This window comes from Ciconia boyciana, chromosome 13 (assembly GCF_034638445.1).
Source record: "Ciconia boyciana chromosome 13, ASM3463844v1, whole genome shotgun sequence".
Classification (NCBI taxonomy): Eukaryota; Metazoa; Chordata; class Aves; order Ciconiiformes; family Ciconiidae; genus Ciconia; species Ciconia boyciana.
Genome location: NC_132946.1, coordinates 2,136,637 through 2,150,262, shown reverse-complemented (window position 1 = coordinate 2,150,262; position 13,626 = coordinate 2,136,637). Strand labels below are relative to the sequence as shown.

Sequence of the window (13,626 nt, the reverse complement as noted above, 5' to 3'; positions counted from 1 at the left end):
TGCTTTATGCATGCTGCAGGAGCTGAGGAATGGGTTTGCCCCGCTCCTTCCTCAGCTGAGTCACACATGGTGTTGTTCCCCATGATCTCCCCAGACCTGTGCATCAGCGATCAGGGGGATCTGATTTTGACTGAACTCGTGTTCTCCCCAAGCTAACGGTCAGCCTATAAGCACTTCAGCAAGGAAAACTAGGCAAGCATAATCTGCAAGAATAAAAATGAGACTTGCTGCAGATTCTAACAAGGGATGGATATTAAATTACCTTCCACCCATTTCAAACTTCTTTTCCCCTTGGATCTGAGCCCCCAAGCCACTAAGAAATTGCCCACAGTAACTATCTCAATTTCTCTGGATGCAGCGGAGTTATTTTGCATCCTCAGATTTGAAAATCTTTGTTTGGTCACTTTATTGATGCTTTTCAAGAGAAGTTTTTTCCATATACCAGGTTTTTCCCAGGCTTCAACTTGCCCCATCACCTACGTGTTTGAGGCAACACCGAGAAAAGCCAGTGTTGACTCACAACGTCACCATGTACCCAAATCGGGTCTCTCTCCACACTCCCAGTCTTCTTACGACACTTAACACGTTTATCAGCTATTTTGGAGCTAGTGCAACACCAATTCATAAATGTAGTTTCTCAGAAGCGCAGAGGATGCCCAACGTGAAAGTGACTCTCATCAACACCCACCGTAAGCTACCCAAATCTATATAAACTTGAAATCCACCATTTTGTAAATAGTCAGATTCACAGACTCCTAGTTCAAAGCAAGAAGCCTCTTCTCCAGGAAATCCAAATGAGGTATCCTTGAGAAGGATGGGAGATCCTTCAATCAGGTTTCAAATACCAAAGCTTTCACTGTCTTGCACCTTTTGGAAATTCAACATCGCAAGCAGGCTGTCCACGATGGAAGGTCAGACAGGCACGTCTTGCTGGGGAGCTCTGGACATGCTGCTGGACGAACTGCAGGTCCACGTAAGAGTCAACCAAGAAAGCAAAGACCGTGTGGCACAGCAGGCCTCTACCATCTGCAGCCAAACCTACAGCTCTTCCCCAGGGCATCAGGAGGTGAAACGCAAGAAAAGGAATGATCTGAAAAAACAAAAAGCAGAAAAAAAAAACCACTGAGTCTTGGCCATGGATGGGGAAACCAGTGGAGGGGGCAAGCAGAGTGTCAGGATTTTCTGCTTGTCAGCCAGGAAGTCATGCATACCTAAAGGGTGTGCAGAGCACCCCCCTTATAGGGAGAGAAACCAGAGTTCACAAAGGCAAGGAGGAACTTTCATCTGTAAACAAACCAATACTTGTCTTAGTTCTGTTCACAGGGTGGCTGAGCAGAAGCATCCAGTACCTGCCATTTGTGGTCATCCTTTAGCAGGTATGAGCCATGAGGACAGATCCAAGAGTGCTAGGTGTGGTATGAACAAGAAGGCCTTTGATTCAAAGGGCATACAGTTGAGGAGATGAAGACAGAGGAGCTCAAAGGTGGGAGGACAGGCAATGATTTCAACACAGTAAGAGGTGAACCACTATCACATTTTTCGTACACTTCATACAAAAGCAAAATTCTGATTATTACATAGAGTAAGGCTGGAGCTGATTTGTGGTATTGCATCTGCTTGAGTGAGCCTAAGTGAGAGTTACAGCTCCCTGAAATAGGCCTCCAGCTTTCTAGCTTTTGGATGTGATGCCACATCCAGCTTCACCACTTTGTAGCACTGAAAGCTGAGAACAACAGTTTGGGCTGTGGCAGGTTTTCCTGCGCTTTCCAGATCCCAGCCTGGCACAGCCCTGGGACACAGCCACGTTACCGCAGGAGGCTCAGCACTGCTTAGCACGTCAGTGCAGTTTTCAGAGCAGGGTCAGATCACCCTGATGGATGGCCAGAGAGGAGAACGTCATGGTCTCACACAAAGTGACATGACTCTGGAAAAGCAGGTTTTACGCACATAATTCAGCAATAACCTTCATGCTAACCAGAAGGGACATGGTCTAGGAGCTTTATTCCTATTAACTGAATATCCTTAGCAGCATGCAGTGATTCAGGTGGCAACTGTGACTAAGCAAGAATGAGATACTCGCAGCCCACACCTGGGCAGACGAGTCTTTCAGGGAACAGAGCCTAGCACACCCTCAGCTACCACCTCCCCCAGAAGCAGAACCCTCCTTGTCATTAGTCTCATCTGAACCATGTTCCCTTCCTAAGCACTGCTGTCCCCACCCTTTATGAACTTTTCTAATTTTGCAGCATCAGGCTTCTCAGCTGCAGACAAATGGGAACACAGAGCATGTAACAGGAATGCTGGTAAAACTTGCTCTCAGTGGGAGGCAACTAGAGATCTTCCCTTATCCAAGTAGTACAGAGCTGGGAGGGGTCTCAGAGTGCCCATGCACCATGCCATTGCACCGTGGTGCAATTGTGTATACCTAGGCTGACAGAGGTGCAGCCAGCCTGCCCTTGCATAGGCCTTTGAGGAGGATTTTAGAGCTCACCTGGAATAACAATCACTTCTAGCTGAACACAAGTACACAGGAGACCTCTCTCTGCCTCCCTTCCCTCTTGCATTCCTCCCTCTCCACAAGCTTCCTTTTCCCTAAATTGAAAAAATCCAATGCCTTCATGTCACTCCCCCTCTTCTCAAATGCATGAATTTCCCAGTGATAGCAAGTGGGGAGTGAAGCCCAATTCTGCGTCATGATTTCTAACGTGCACACTGAGAGGCTAGGGCAGGAGGGGAGGCAATGAAATCTGCAGTGGGTGGGCAGGAGTGGGACAGGTCTCAGATGTGGTTTGTACCAAGGGAAAATGAGTCAGTGCCTTAATAACACTCTTCTCACCTGACCTGTGTAGCATCAAGTATGGCTTAAGTGTTCTTCAGTAACACTCAATTGTACAATTGATTGCCGAGGTGTTCCTGCCATGTTAAGCCAGGTGTGGCAACAGACAATAAATCCTTCCCAATCCCTTCTCCACCATGCGTACCACACGCCCTGCTCAGACCAAAGTCATGGCACTTCCCCATGGTTTTAATCCAGAACAAAAGGGGCTTTGTGCTTTCTCAGAAAAGTCAGGTCTCCGATAAGCTCAGGAGAGCACCCTTACAAGATGGGGCTCAGGCTTTTACTAACATAAGTCAGATGACAGCCGAGCTCCTCTGTAACCTTGCAAGGGCCATCGCGACTCACTGGGTCCAGACAGCCCCACCAGTGCACTCCTTTCTATTCACCCTAAACACAGTGCATGACCCAGAATCGGAAGGAGAGGTTTAAGAACAGGAACAACAGAGCACAAAATAAGAAAGCTTGCTGAAGAGAAACCAAAAGGGGCAGTTAAAAGGCTAAAATGTTGCAGGTGCTGTGGAAATTATATAAAGGCATACTGAAGGCTGAAAGCAAATGCGTACCACCTAGCAAAGAAAACCAAACTGTCATAACTGAACAGCAAGGCAAAGGAAGCTACTGGAAGTAAGAAGGTATCTTTCAAAAACTTGATGTTATTTTTCTGTTTCTTATAGGATCATAGAATCATTAGTTGCCTCATGAAGGAGAAATCCATCAGGGCCCTGCTGGGACATGATCCAGTTATAAAAAGAGGATCTGGAAACATACAGCTCTAAAAGGGAAACTAAATTCATTCTTTGTTTCCACGTCCATCACACTAGATCCCTTCATTACGTGAGCTCATCCAAGAATGAATCTCACACGTAGATACTGACAGAAGAGGTTACAGAACAAAATCACACCAAAATGCCCAGACAAGGCAGACTACGTCAAAGAATCCTGGAGGAACACAACATGACACAGCTGCACTGCCCAACCCTTTGCTTGAATTACCCTTTGGACCACAGGTCAGAAGGTGATACACACAACAGCAGCTTTCAGGAGGATCTCCAAAGGAGACTGGACAGAGAACCAGAAAGAAAGAGCAAAACATGAAGGTCAAGTCTCAGCCTAAAACAAACCTCTTCTCTTTGGTGGGTCTGCTAGAGTGAGCTGCATGAGCCCCCTGCAAAGGATTGCATCTAGAGCTGACAGAAGACAATAAGGACAGAAGTGATGCAAAAATCTGTGGTCTAAGGTATGAACAGCTCCAAGCCCACAAAAACGGTGTTATGATACAGTAATCACTTGCAATTAGCTCTTCTTTTATCCTCCCTGTACACATCTCAGGCTTACTGGGACTTGGCACACAAAGGAAGACTCCCCAATAACTGAAGCAAGGCTCTGTGAAACCTCGCCCCTCCTTATCTCTCCAAAAACGCAAACAAGGAAATACTGCTAAAAAAATGCCCACATTTAAGAACTGTGATTTTAGTGGCAATGAACCAACTAGCATTGCTCCATGGCTCACTGCTTCCTCTGCATAGCATTCCTGCCCTCGCTCCTTGCTGCTATGGACCAAAACCGCTGTTGCCTACCTGCAGAATCACAGAAGAGAAAGTGAGAAGGGCTCTCCAGGCATTCATCAGAAGACCTCCTGGCTTAAGAATGGATCAGTCTTACAACCATTTTGCCTGGAGCCAATGTTCTGGGTTGGCAGCCTGAAAGGTTCTGGGTTAAGGCAGAAGATGCATTTTTGGAAAGCCCCATCTTGCAGGCAACCTATAAATAAGGCTTTCCTCTTGAACATACTGCCGTGGTCAGTGTTGGTGATAAGAGAGTGTTAGCGTGAACAGGCAACTGTGATGTCTGGCATCATAGCCTTTGCAGCACAGAGCATTTTGGCCCGTTTTGGCTGCACAGCCACCTTTCTCTGCAAACAAATGGATTCACAGGACCAGAGGGATAGTTCAGACCAGAAAAGGAGTTGACTCTCCACACAGGCAATTAAATTGCACAGCTCTGTCTCAAAGAGCAGCAGATACTAGAAGCAGCCATTGGTTCAGAAAGCTACTGAGCAAAAATTATACCCTCAGATTTATTATCAATGCAAGTATAGTTTCAAATTGACAGGACTGATTCTTATCTCAGTGTAGATCTTTAAAAGAATGCGTAATCACACAGGTCACATCCAGCTATGTGACTGTGGTATTACATGCCTGCTTGTTAAATGTCAGCTAGAGAGATTTTTATAAACAGCGCAATATTTGGTTCAATAAGCAGCTTGTCTCACCTCTGTTTGCTTAAGTTACAGTTACAAGCAGGGAACATGTGAAAAGAAACGTTATTGGCTTCAAGATGTTACTGCACCCACACTTATAAATGCCACTGGAGTCACCAGAACCTGACACTGAAGGTTTGTGTTTTACAGCTCATGCAAAACGGTCTATCCTCACCTGCCTGTGCTAACAGGCTTTCGCTTCAGGCTACTTCTAACTTGCAAAGGAGGAGACAGGAAAGCCAAGGGTCTCAGAGACCTGCCTACCATCAAACACGCCGAATCCTCAGTCACCTCAGGACTAAATCCCAATCCTGATTTATTCCCTGTTGTAGTAACTCCAGAGCAAACCCTGCTCTGTCCACACGACACTCCCAAAGCTATTCTCTGCACATTGCTAAAGGAAGTATCACAGAGACTAGTACAAAGGCAGCAGAGATGGTTAAGACAGGATAAAGAGGCCAAATAGCATCAAATATCAGTTTATAGCTAGAAGTAAAACCCAACTGCCACATGACACCTTGCTAGAGGTTTACACAAGAGATTTCACTTGCTTTCTACCTCCCTCTCTCCTCTGTAACGTTTGTGTTGCGCAAAGTCAAAAACCACCTACATATAACACTCAAATCTTGTCTTGAACTATAAGCCCAACCAAGCTAAAAAAAAATAAATAGGTAATTACTCTGTCATCTGATTTTCCTCTCTCAGCAAGGTTTCTATTCATGCTGGTGACCGACTGGCTGCACTAGAGAGCAGAAGCGTTGTTTAATAATGCCCCAACCCTACCCATTTAGCTACCCATCAGGGCAGGGGTTTGAGGCTATGCCTGGTGGAGACACTCCTGACACATCAGCAGCCAGGAGAAAGAAGCATGGCCAGTTTTAAGGTCACTTACATTATTGGAAGACCAGTTTTCAGCAGGAGGAGGCTCAGAGTTGACACATGCTCCCAGAAGCCCAGCCCAGCCTTGAAAGGCTGCTCAGGAAGAGCCAGGCTATCACAACACCGGCCCCTCGGCCCTCAGTTCTGGCTGTACAATGGTGCTCACAGCACTAAAAGTATTTGGCACCCAGCACTCCAGGAAAAGCACTACTGGGGTCAGCTGCTGCGCCACATTCTCACAATTCCCATGTCCTTTGGCTGAGTGGGTCCTCCCAAAGCACACACTCACCTTTCAGAGGGTCAGGCAAGAAAGGGTGAGGTACTGTGCACACCCAGCAATGCTCCTGCCCCCTCTAGCTCTGTTGTGAGTATCGTCAGCACTTGGACACCTCTACCATGCACGGAAGTGCAGCAAAATGTAGCTATAATTGACAGGCACTCCTTATTCTCAAGTACGAAGAAGCTCGCCTCTCTATTTTACAGCTTCAAGAAAATGGTCTCCTGTATGAGTCAGCCACCTGCTAAGAAACTTTGCGCATTCTCAGTTGCTTCTCCTTACAGCAAGGCTGACACCTTGTGATGCAGAGCAGTCTAACCTGCCCTCTCCTTTCTACATAAATATATAGGTATACATGTACGTGTGTGTGTGTGTGTGTGTGCATAGTCACCTATAGTGGGCGATAGATCATACACAGCCCTAAGAAAGAAGGAGGAAAAAAGAGAGAAGCCACCTTATGAAAGTCAGAGATCCACCTGACGAACTGGAAAGCCTAAATTAATTTCTAGCACCACTAAAACCCATCTCTCACTCTCCCCAAACCCCCATCAGCCAAAGGCCACCAGCTCTAAACACTCTTCTTAAGTACCTTCTCCCCACACCCACTTAGCACCTTGCTATGCCCAGCGCCTGCAAGGGATCCACTTCAGCTCACAGTACCCAGCCTCGTCCTGCCCCTTGCAGGGACCTGCTCTGTAGGGTAAGAGAAGGAAGGTTTAACCCCTTCTTGCTGTAAACATGTACCAAGAAGGACAATCAATGAACCTGGCTGAACATCACATTCAAAACAGCACATGGAGCCATACGCAGGCAATTTGCCTGGCTGTGTCCTTATTTTCCAGGACGGGAAAGGCAGGAGAAATACAGGGCATTAAGCAATGGGTCAAAAATTACATGGCAAAGTCAGAGCTGTAGAGAGAACTGGGGAGGGGGAAAGCAAGAAAAGTACTGCAGGGTCAGTTCTTGTTGTTCCTGCCTCCTGCAACCTGTCAGCCCTCCAGGTACCCACCCATAAGGGTCACCGCACTAAGCCAGCGAAGCTGTGCACAGCCCTGCCGCCTCCACAGCACCTTTTCCCTTGCTTTGTGGGCTCAGGACATCCACATGCCAGCACGTCCCTGGGACCAGGCTGCGACAAGGAGCATGCAAGCACCAGAGGGCACCAGGAGCTCAGCCCTGCTAACCCACCGGCTCTCTCCTGGGAGTCTCTCCCGCTGCCACAGGAGGTCTCTGCTAAGTCACTCACCTGGGGAAAAAGTCGTGGGGAAGAAGCTGTTTTAACCAAGCTGGAAGATTTCACGAAACAGGATCTGTTCTTGTGGAAACTCTACTGGAAAATATTTAAGACAAACGTCAGTCATTTCTGGGTTTTTTTTTTCAGTCGTATATTCTTGTACTTCTGATTTCATTCCAATTCAGAACAAAAACACATTTCGAATTGTGACTCTTTCTCATAGACAGAAATGCGTACCCATTGCTACACCCCTCTAGACAGATGACCACGTGGCCACCATTCCTGTGTCTCAGCCCCTGACCCTCCTGTATGATCCAGCAAGTTCTCTCCTTCTCTAGGAGTATCTGCTGGTGACTTGTCAAATGAACAAAAGTAAAAATCTGCCTCCACAGCTGTCTTCATGCTAGAGGAACAGCTTATATGAAACTAAGTGGGATGGACTGATGTTACCGTCAAAGCTGACTTAAGCCTAGACATGGAAACTAAGTAATGTCTGCAACAGCTATTTCCAAAAAGATTTAACTGCTATTGAAAAAAAAAAAAAAAAAGAGGTCTAATTCTTGCTGACTTATCCTCCTTAATACTATGATTCTTCAGTCTGTACTGTAAATCTTTCCATGGTGTTTGTTTATCCTCTAGTTTTATGTACTTACATTATACATCTAACAATACATTGCCCTTTGACTTGCCAAGAAAAAGCCCTTCTCCATCCCTAGAATAAAATATTGTGTGGCAAGAGTCTCTGAGTGTCTTGAGAACGCGGTCTAAGAAAACGTCACAGTTAGCAAATCAGACATTGACCAATAACTCATAAGACTTAGGAAACAGCCCAGATCGGACAAGTTCAGAAAAAACTGAGCAACTGAGGGCTTTCAGAAATCGGCCACTCAGGGCCACCTTCAGCCAATCATTGTTGAAAATGGGAAACTGCTTCTCACTGGATTTGATCCAGATTTGAGTCATCAGTTGACTTTTAATTCTGGGCAGAGTGTTCTGTCCCTTCTAACACTGATGCCTTTGCAGGGCAGGAATTCACTTGGGTCTCCCACACGCAAAGGTGGCTTCACAAGCATGTGGCACCTTCACAGCAGAGTAACTTTGCTATAGCATGATAATGCATTGCAAAGCAGGGAAGAGACCACCCAAGTCCCAAACCTGCAATCCCACTGGCCACATGTCTGCGCTAAGGCCTAGGGCTGGATTCTGTAATGCAGATGCCACTTCACCAAATGCCAAATGTCAAATGTTTTTGTTGTAATCTCCAGCAATGCAAAGGAAACACCTCTCTGTACGTAATGGGCTATCACCACGTAACAGAGCTAGCTATCTGAAATATTTCCCAAGTGTTGTCTTATTAATTCACCTTTATCAATTACATAAATTCAGTGTGCTCTGGGGTTATACGATGTGGGATTTGGCCATTTCGGCCATTTTATCTGCTAACTTTAAGTGAACGTCATTTGGAAACATCATGTTCTGCACGATGTGGACTGCACAGTCACTGTTCCACACAGCCTGGGCAGAATGCTCCGAGCTGGGCATCACAGTCCTTTGTGGAGACCCTCTCTGTACAATATAATACGCTATTCTTTTTGGAGAAGAAAGAGCCAGGCTTTGCTCCAGCAGATGTTGGGGAGTTTGAGGTGAGACCAAAGAGGAATATACGGGTCTCACTCAAATGCAAGGTTAATTTTTGTTTGCTCTAGTTTCATAATCTGTGAACAGCAGCAAGCCTTAAGACCAAGAAGTGCCAAAAATTGTTTCTGCAGTACTGCAAAAAAAGTTTGTGAAATGGTTATAGGCCTTTAAAGTTAGCAAAGGCCTCTCCCAGACATTCCTCACACTTTGCCTGGAACAAAAGTCAGAACACCAAGACATGCCTTGTTGGGATGCTGTGGGTCCAACAGCTACCAAGAGACAAGACTGAAAAAGAATAAATATGGGCAAATGCAAAACTCAGCTCCATCACCAGGGATTTTCCTCCTGCTCAGAGTGAAACACAGAGGATCCCAGAATAAGGCTATGTTATGTTGGAGGTCGACTGACAAGCAATGATATGAGCCAAAGTCAGCTACTAGCATCTCTGTGCTGAGGGCAATTAGACAGTAGTGGGAAGTAACTAGATTTATCCATCCAAAAGTATCCCTAAAGTGCCTGTGACCGTGCTCTCTAAAAACAGTTGCTTTTTTCACTTCCAGCTGCTACATCTGGAGATTTTCACCTCCACAGTTAAGCACCAGTGAACAGGAATGGCCCGTTCCGTGGTCTTGTTTACTCCTGACGCGATTTAGAGCATTCCTGAGATGGGAAAGGACATGAAACCCAAACGTCATCACTGCAGCACAATAATTCTGAAGCCACTTAACGCACTTTTATGTCATGGTTCACTGAGATTCCTTCACGTGCTAAGGTACATCAGGAAACGGAGCTCACCTTTAGGCACAGAATTACATTTGAAGTGTGAGGAGACTAACATGCCAGGAGACAAATCCAAAATGGAGAGAGCCTCCGAAGGAAAGTGCAGGTTAACGCAATGATGCTGCTGAGACCCCGGGCTCTGTGTGACAACAGTACTGCAGAAAACAGTTGGGGAATCTAGCTTAACTTCCCAGATGAGCCACATGGCGTCTCACAGGGGAAGGAGGAAACGAAGGAGGTGTGACAGATTCTGCTACAGGCCACAGCGCAGAGACACAACGTCAAATTCACTGAAGTGAGTCCAGATTCATATAAAAGTAAATGACAATGAGAGTCAGACCCTTTATTTTTTTAACCAGTTCCGCTGTCACCACAAAAAGCTCACAAAGAAGGACTATTTTGTCTCAGTGTTCTCTTGTTATCAATAAAAATGGGCAAGGCAGATAGATGCTGTGAGGCTGACAGAGCTTTGGGAGATGAAGCATAACAAATTATTTCAGCAATGAGGTGCTTCTAAAAAACATTATTCTCAGATCATTCATTCTTGAGAAATAAATAAGCACAAATTAACTCCAACTGGGCTGTTGTTTCTACTCACCTTCCTTTCTGTTCCCTGATCCCATCAGATGGTCTGTGACACACTGTAACTCTCTCGCTGAGACTTTCAGCCCCTTGTTTGACACAATCTCTCTCAGATGTATGGCGGTGGCTAAATCCTGGAGATATAGGATTAGCTGGATGAGAAAGATTGTGCCAGCTTAGGGCAAAGTGAGAATTTCAACTGGTCTTGTTTTACTGCAGCATATCCATATGATGACATCACCTGAAGGGTGATTCAGTTTTGCTACGAGTTTTAATACCAAGTTTAAGTTAAGCCCTGAGTAGATACACTATAGGGTGTAATCGCCATCCCATTACACTCCCTTACCACTGGATAAGGAGGCCTGACCCCTATGTAGCAGACAGTCAATAGAGTGACCATACTTTCACATTTGCTTGCCCTAGGAGCAGCTACCTCCCAGCTACATCCCAGATCTGACCCCCTAATGCAGTAACGGTAATGGGCCACTGATAATAGAGTCAATAATTTGTTATCAGCCTCTTTCTCATTGCAGAATTGTCCAGTGACTCTCACCTGGGTGGCTGTGGGCCCCATACCTCAGGAGCTGCTACCAGTGAGGATGTAACCGGTCTTCACTTCCATACAAAAGCGACCAGCAAGTGGGTGGCACTCACCTGCATGTGCTGCCTGGGGTGGAGAACAGGACCTGCGGCACAGGCACACCCTGCAACACCCTTTCCAGATCATCAATGCACTTGTAGGCATTTGTTTAGCTGGCAGGGTGCACTGCAGGAGGGACATGAAAACACCCCCTGCCCTGCCGAGCCCCTGTGACATTCAGGCACAACTAGCTGCGAACATCCACCGAGAACAGCAATGGTCATGGTGTATGGGCACTCCTCTCAGAAAGAAAGGAGCTCTGAGCATCAGCTCGGTACATGCAGGCTGCCACAAAAAATGCACGCTGATCCATTTCAGGGATGTGATGGTTAAACTCAGGTTCATGTTCGTATTTACAAACAGTTTTAATGTGCAGGAGGAAACACAGGTATTTTATTCCAAGCCTGTCACATGCATCTAAGATGATATGTGTGAAGCAAAATACAGAAGACAGCTTAGAAAAAACAAAACAGAACAAAAGAAATACCTGTTCCCAACAGAAAATTGCTGTAAAGGGCAAGATTTGTGGATTTAATTTAAAAATTCCTTTCACCAACAGAGAAGGAAGAGGTAAATCACACTGCCAAATATTAAACATGAAGGAAAGCCACAAATAAAATCTACATAGTTTACCTTAATGCAACTAAAACTATGAAAGCTCTCTGGTTTATTGCTGTAGTTATAGAACATGTTTGTGCTCTGAAGTAATGCATGAGGCACTGATAACTCGGTGCCTGCAGAGTCAAGTCTGGGATTGATTCCTCATTTAAAGAAAGTTCATATCCTTGACCTCATGTAGGAAGACTGCAGCCCTAATACCTGATAGCTCAAATGCCACCTCTCACGACGCCCCAGAGAATGCAGGGGTACGCAGGCGGTGCGCCAGGTTTCTTTCAGGGTAAATCTCAGTCCATGCTCACCATTCAGAACACCTTTCCCTACAGGGCAGCCTGCCCTGAGGATACACTTACCTCAGGCATTTCTGAGGGGAGGATTTCCTGCTGAATAGGGATGTATGGACTCCTTAAAGCTCACCCCAAGGCCCTGCAGTCACACCTTCCTGCTGCACTCATGTGGAGATCCCACGAGCAAAATGCTGCTATTCCTGCAATATAGCAATGAGGGAAGGTGAGGTCTTTTGGCACATTAAGTAAGTTCAGGGTACGTGCTGTGCTTACAGATCACTGGGAAGTAAGTAGGATTAAAAGCAATTGGACTACACAAAAGCCCCCACCCTCCCCCCCAAACCAACTTGTTTGCAGCCAGGAGCAGACATATCACAAGGGATATCTCCTGGTATGGGATAAGGTCTGCCTCACTCCTTATGAGAGTCCCAGAGGAATGTAACACCTCCTGGAGCTGGAGTGAGTGGCCTGGAAGAGGATACGTAGAGAGCAGCAGCATGTGGCTACTCCCTTAACATCAGCAGAAATTTGGGGATTGAAATAGGCCAAAGGAGATGACAGAGGTGGTCTATAATAAGCTCCTGTTGTAAACCATGTCAGAAGGTGGCCCCGATGGGCACTTCCACCAGCCAAACAACAGCCCCTGGGAGGAGACGAGCACAGGAGCTCAATTTTCCTTTCTCAGGACCTGTAGAGGATGGATTTCTTCACACCCAATCATCTTGCAACTGCCTGGTTTTATTCACGGTTTACCCAGGGGCTTGGTTTGGCTCCTAGTGAGGTGCAGAGTAGAAGATATTTCCTTCAAAACTCAAAACTGTTTCAGAAAAACCACACATTTTCTATTACTCCACTTCCCTTGGGCTGAGTTCTCAGCACAAGTGGTAGTGGCTTGCACTTCCCTTGGGCTGAGTTCTCAGCACAAGTGGTAGTGGCTTGTTCGTTCCTCCTCTTTTCCATTCCAAAAGCTGCTCAATTAAAGACAAAATTCTGGAATCTTGTCCTGAGAACAAGAGGTACCAAACCTAACGTGTCAGAGATCAAAATATCCACTGACCTCACCAGCAAGACCTTCTTGTGAAAGTACAGCCGGCCTCCAAATTATCTGACAACTTCCGAAACGCTTAATGGAGAGTGCAAAATATCTCATTCAGTTCATTCTAGCGCTAATTTAAATCACGACTGGTTCTATACTGTGAATCACATATTACTGATGATACTTTGCTAAAGATGAGGTGACCAGGAAGCAAACCTTGGCTTTGAAATCCAGCATGGGAGTGAATGTCTTCCTGATGTAAGGGCCATAGAGGCCTTATGAAACAAGACACTTTTTGTATAAACAAGGCATGCCTTGCTAATGACTGTGCCCTTGAAGAAAAACTAAGAGACTGATAAAAGGGGAATATGCAGGCCTTGTTATTCACTAACCTTTGAAGAAGAAACTAAGATGAGGAACTTCAAGGACTGATAAAGGAAACATCTTGTTATAAGGGAGATTGCTGGGCTGGGAGGATACGGCACAACATGAAGTCAACAAGATTTACAGAAACTAGGGAAAGGTAAAGACGGCAGGAGGAGATCACGACCACGGA

The 13,626-nt window shown here is 45.9% G+C and overlaps 1 long non-coding RNA gene across 2 annotated transcripts in view; it reads right to left on the bottom strand.

The window, feature by feature from the left end:
• Positions 1-44: 44 nt before the first annotated feature.
• LOC140658993 (uncharacterized) overlaps positions 45-13,626 on the bottom strand; it is a 55,641-nt gene continuing 42,059 nt past the window's right edge. For both annotated transcript variants that reach the window (XR_012044939.1, XR_012044940.1), the window contains 4 exons: positions 12,101-12,234; positions 10,506-10,623; positions 7,502-7,585; positions 45-1,090 (listed from right to left, as the gene is read on the bottom strand). This is a non-coding gene — a long non-coding RNA (uncharacterized lncRNA). The remainder of the gene's footprint in view (positions 1,091-7,501; positions 7,586-10,505; positions 10,624-12,100; positions 12,235-13,626) is intronic.